This window comes from Quercus lobata, chromosome 2 (assembly GCF_001633185.2).
Source record: "Quercus lobata isolate SW786 chromosome 2, ValleyOak3.0 Primary Assembly, whole genome shotgun sequence".
Taxonomy (NCBI): Eukaryota; Viridiplantae; Streptophyta; class Magnoliopsida; order Fagales; family Fagaceae; genus Quercus; species Quercus lobata.
This window is the reverse complement of record NC_044905.1, coordinates 83,259,992-83,265,025: the sequence shown is the minus strand read 5'-3', so window position 1 is coordinate 83,265,025 and position 5,034 is coordinate 83,259,992. Positions and strand designations below refer to the sequence as shown.

The 5,034-nt window shown below is 29.7% G+C and overlaps 1 long non-coding RNA gene across 1 annotated transcript; it reads right to left on the bottom strand.

Moving 5' to 3' along the window:
• Positions 1–1,507: 1,507 nt before the first annotated feature.
• LOC115978374 lies at positions 1,508–4,397 on the bottom strand. The gene is made up of 4 exons (XR_004088697.1): positions 4,116–4,397; positions 3,866–3,961; positions 1,990–2,125; positions 1,508–1,612 (listed from the first exon to the last, which is right to left on the bottom strand). It is a non-coding gene; the product is annotated as an uncharacterized LOC115978374 (long non-coding RNA).
• Between the last annotated feature and the right edge of the window lie 637 nt (positions 4,398–5,034).

Genomic DNA, 5,034 nt, shown 5'->3' with positions numbered 1-5,034 from the left:
TTCTTTTCTTCCTTTGCTTCCTATTTCCATGCCTCTCATCATACTTTATAACATTCATTTTATAGACCAAAATATGGGCTTCTCCTCTGTCCCTTCATGTAATAATATATACAATGAAATTACTCCTATATTGCAATGAAATTGCTTACATTTTGGTCAAAGTTCAAAGTCTTAGAATTTTTCTACTTCACATTTGAAACTTGCTGATAATTCCTTTAGCTTCCTCTTTACGATAACTCTCCTAATACCTTGTAAACCCCACGAAATCTATAGACCAAAACTATCTATTTTTATGGAATATTACAATGAAATTACTAGTGCAATGCAATGAAGATTACAGGGGCTTTTGCCGTCAATGAATTGGGTGGGAACGGTCATAAATCATGGTCAATATTCATTGTTATACAATTTCTACTTCAAATACGAATTTTACTGGTAATTAAGTTTGATTTGCTGAGTAAGTTGGCGTTGGAGACTAGTTGATTTGGAAGAGACCGTGGAACTCGATGCTTTCAGTTTGGCCATAACGTTCTCTTCTTCTTCTTCTTTTTTTTTTTTTTTTTTTTTTTTTTTTTTTTTTTTTTTTTTTTTAATTTTTTTATTATTTATTTATTTAATTTTATTGGTGACTTGTTGAGTAATCAGGAACGGTCATAACTATAAGCGTGTTCAATTCCTCGATATGTCTGCTTATTTTGAAGTCATTCTAATCTTGCTACCTGAAATTTCTATTTCTAAAAAAAAAAAAAAATTTAGCTCTTTCATGTCCATTGGGTGCATATTATTATACTTTCACTTTTTCTTTTTTCTCGTTTCTTAACGTTAATGATGTATTAATTCCTGGGATGACTAAGAAAAATATATATAGCTAATTATAATTAGCTTGGTAGGACCATTAGGAAATATATATATATATATATATATATATATAAGTGGGGATTTTAACTTATTGATGAAGGGTCTTCGTAGGTATATGGAGTATTTTCATGACAGTAATATGTTGGCAATATTAATTTTTTAACATAAAATTATAATTTGATTAACTCCGATTTTTTTATATTGTTTTATATATGTTAATATTTTTTTAAAAAAATTATATAGCGCAATTAGATAATTATTATGTTGTATATGATTTTTTTTTTTTGTAGGACACGTCGTATACGATTATCTGTGTATCATAGAAATTATATTAAACTAGTCGCTAACCCGTGCGATGCACGGGAAAGCTAGTGTATAAAGATGTAAGCTATTCTTTTTATCTTCCTCTTTGCTTGTACATTAGGATTCCAGTTTTATAGCTTCCTATCCTTGACATGAAATATTAATCTTGATATGAAACACTAATTTACATAATAAAAAATAGAAATCAAACATAAGTTTAAAATAAAATGAAGAATTAAATCTTTAACATCCTCAATTATCCATAAAATGTATGAAACACAAATTTAAAGAACTACTTAATCAATATTTAAAATAAATCGAAAGACAACTTTAAAGAGTTTTTTTTGTATTTTCTTCTTTTGTTGCTTCGTAGTAGACACTGAATATGTCCTTTGGTTTTCCTTGAGTACAAATGTTAGTGTGAGTTGCACATTGCTTTTGAATTCTATACCTGATAAGAGAAATGACATATATAATGTTAATATCATATTAGTTATTGTGTATTTTAATATTAAAAGTAAACATTTTATTTTGTGTACCCCTTGGAATTGGGAAGGATGCCTTTTTGTTGCAATTGTCGCACCATAAAAATTCATCTCTTGATTTCACCTTTTTACGACATACTTCACAACAGATAAAATACCATCCAAAATTATCTATCTTAATGTTTGTAATCTTTCCCTAACAGGTAAAGATAGTTTCCTAGAAACTGAATTTGATATCAATCAATTCATAATTTTATAGTTAAATTTTGTAAAAGCAGGTCTATATTACATAAAGCAATGTTAAGGACACAATGTTATTGTTCAAGGTTTTCTTTTTTCTTACCTCATTACCAGAGTCCCACATAACTTTTGTTATTTCACTTATGGTTCTTCTGTTGATGTTCATCTCTTCTTGAATTGTCACTTGTGGTTTGAATTGCTTTGGCATTTGTACTATTGGTTGGTTATTTTCCACCAACCTATTATATTACATAAAGATATTAGACATAGTATTGTAGAGATTGTAATACATTAAAAATGTGAATCCAAATCAATATAAACTCTTGTTCCACTTGTTGACAATAAGTTATACTCTCCTACAATGCACAGGATTCATTTAAAAAAAAAACAATTATCTATATATAAACTTATATCTGTGGTACAATAATGAATACACTGATGTATATATCACATGTAATTGTTGGACACTTCTTAAGCAAGGAGGGTATGGACAATGCACAGAACACATGACATTACAGCTTCAATATTTATAGATTCAATTTATTTACAAAGGATCCATTGTCTCTTGAAGGCTTGAAGTGCTAGATAGAAGTTAGGTTAGCTACCTGTCATTTTATTCTAAGATTTTTGTAGGTCATTTATGGCATGCAACAAAGGGCTCATGCAACTACAGCAAGATTTGAAACACATTGAATTTAGATCAAATATTCATACTTATAACAGTAGAATAATAACGGTCTGTCAGCCATCAATATCACAAAGTTTGTGCTAGATATTTAGTTAGATTTCCCAGCAAATAGAAATGAAAGACAATATGTTTGAAATAGGGCATTTCCATCACAATTAGAAACCTAAAATAAACTTAAAATCTCAGGTAACCAACACCCAATCGTGCATAAATTACAATAAGAATTCAGACATTGGCAGCCATACATGAACCCAAATAAGAACTCACAAAATTAAATCCAATAACCCAATTATTGGAAGCACCTGTCCAGAGCTACACACCGTAGTTATAATGATATCACGAATGTGCAAAGTCTAAATTACCAGAGACGGCCGGGTATATTATATGTAAAACGGTACTTGTGTTCTGATATTTTCATACCCTAACACTATTTACTACTAATATTTTATATGGCAAATACTTCTGATATAAAATAAACTTCAAAATCCAAATAGAGCCACAGTATTGCATATACAGTTTAGATTAAACTTAATAAACCAATAATGATATAAAAAAAGACTCCCACAGATACACATAGTCTACTCCAACCCTACCCCAAACAAAAAATCTACAGGTCAATAATCAAATAGAAAATAACAAACTGAATCTGAGTTTCCAGTTAGTTATACAACTTCTTATTTGGATGCTTACATAATAATTCAGCCAAAACACTTTGTATTTCAAACAATATCTTATAGGAATTAAGAAACTCCAACCAAGGCTACTAATAATAACAAAAAAATAAAGAAAAGTACAAATCTCCAACCAAATAGAAAAAGGAATTAAAATACTAAATAAGAAAATGTGAGAACCTGAGAGGAGGAGGATATAGCAGCATTGAAGTTTTATAGGTCAAACCACATACTAAGTAACCCCTTCCTGAAATTTGATATATATTAGAACCACACACAAAGCCAAACTACAGGTTTACAAATATCCTCATACTCAACTGCTTTAAATTTCAAATTCACAAATAATAATAAAAATTTCCAACCAAATTCAATATTATAAACTACAAAATACAATCAACTCTAGAATACAAACCAAGTTAAGAATTAATTATAAAGCAAGAAATAAAAATTTCATCAACACATTTTTAATTCCCTATTTCTCTATAATGAAGAGGCAGAAGGCTGGCATTTTAGGTAGCCAAATAATTATTCAATCAAACAGACGATTAAGCTAAGGTAAATCGGATATGGTAAAAAAACCTAAATAGCAAATAAAGCAGAACTTGAAGATAAGGCAAAACCTATATGATTGTTGTCAGATTTTGAGGGTTGGGAGGCTCTTCAATACTATCTCCACTGCAAAACCCATTCATATCCACAATATTTTCTTACAAAACCTGTAGAATTTGATTTTCTATTAGTGTTTCCCTGACTTCAACAAAAAAAGAATAGAGAGGAAAAAAGGGTTAGGAATTGAAATTCCTAAATTGACAGAAAACCTAATTGAAGACAGTAGGAAAAGAGATTAGTCATAGATTAATTGAGAAATACCTAGAGAGAATGATCTGATATGGCGGCCGGGTCGAAGATTGAAAACGTTGGCACCCATGGTCGAGCTTGGTTCTGCGTTTGAGAGAGGAACACCCATGGTTGTGCTTGGGTCAGCGTTCTTTTGTTTGATTTGTTGTTTCTTCGTTGATTCTTTAGTCTGCTAGCAAAATATTTTTTTGAGGAGTTTTAACGGGTTTGCTTTTGGGGAAGAAGGAGAGGTTTTTTAATTAGGTTTGTTTCAGGAATTTTATCAGGTTGCTTTTGGGGAAGAAAGATACGTTTTTTAATATATCTAATATATATATCAAATTGAAGCTACGGTATATATATATCAAATTGAAGAAGCTACGGTATATATCAAATTGAAGCTACGGCCCACTATTAGATCATTATCATGTCCTGATCAACTTGAAGCTATGGCCCACTATTAGATGATTAATAGTTTATTAATTATTTTTTTATTAAAAAATATAAATAAAAAATGCTGATGTGGAAAATTGTGGAGAGAGCAAGGCTTCGGTTTTATATATATATATAGATAATTGTGGTAGCAATATGTATCCGCCAACAATTCATAGACGTACCAATTCATAAACGTGTGAATTTATTTTAGGCCTATGAAAATTTATAAGATTTTTCCAGATCTTGTTGAGCTTAACAATTCAAAGGTATAACCTTTTAGTTGATATCTTGAGAGAATAGGCATACAAATCTGGTCCACTTTTTTTTTAATTAGAAAAAATTAAATGGTCTTTTTGGCTCCTCTCTCCATTCCTTTTATTTTATTTGATTATATATATTATGACAACAAAAACATCACTTATTTTAACTGTGATCATTTTTTTTAATGCATATGTTATATAATATATATATATATAGAGAGAGAGAGAGAGAGAGAGAGAGAGAAAGATAGATTCAA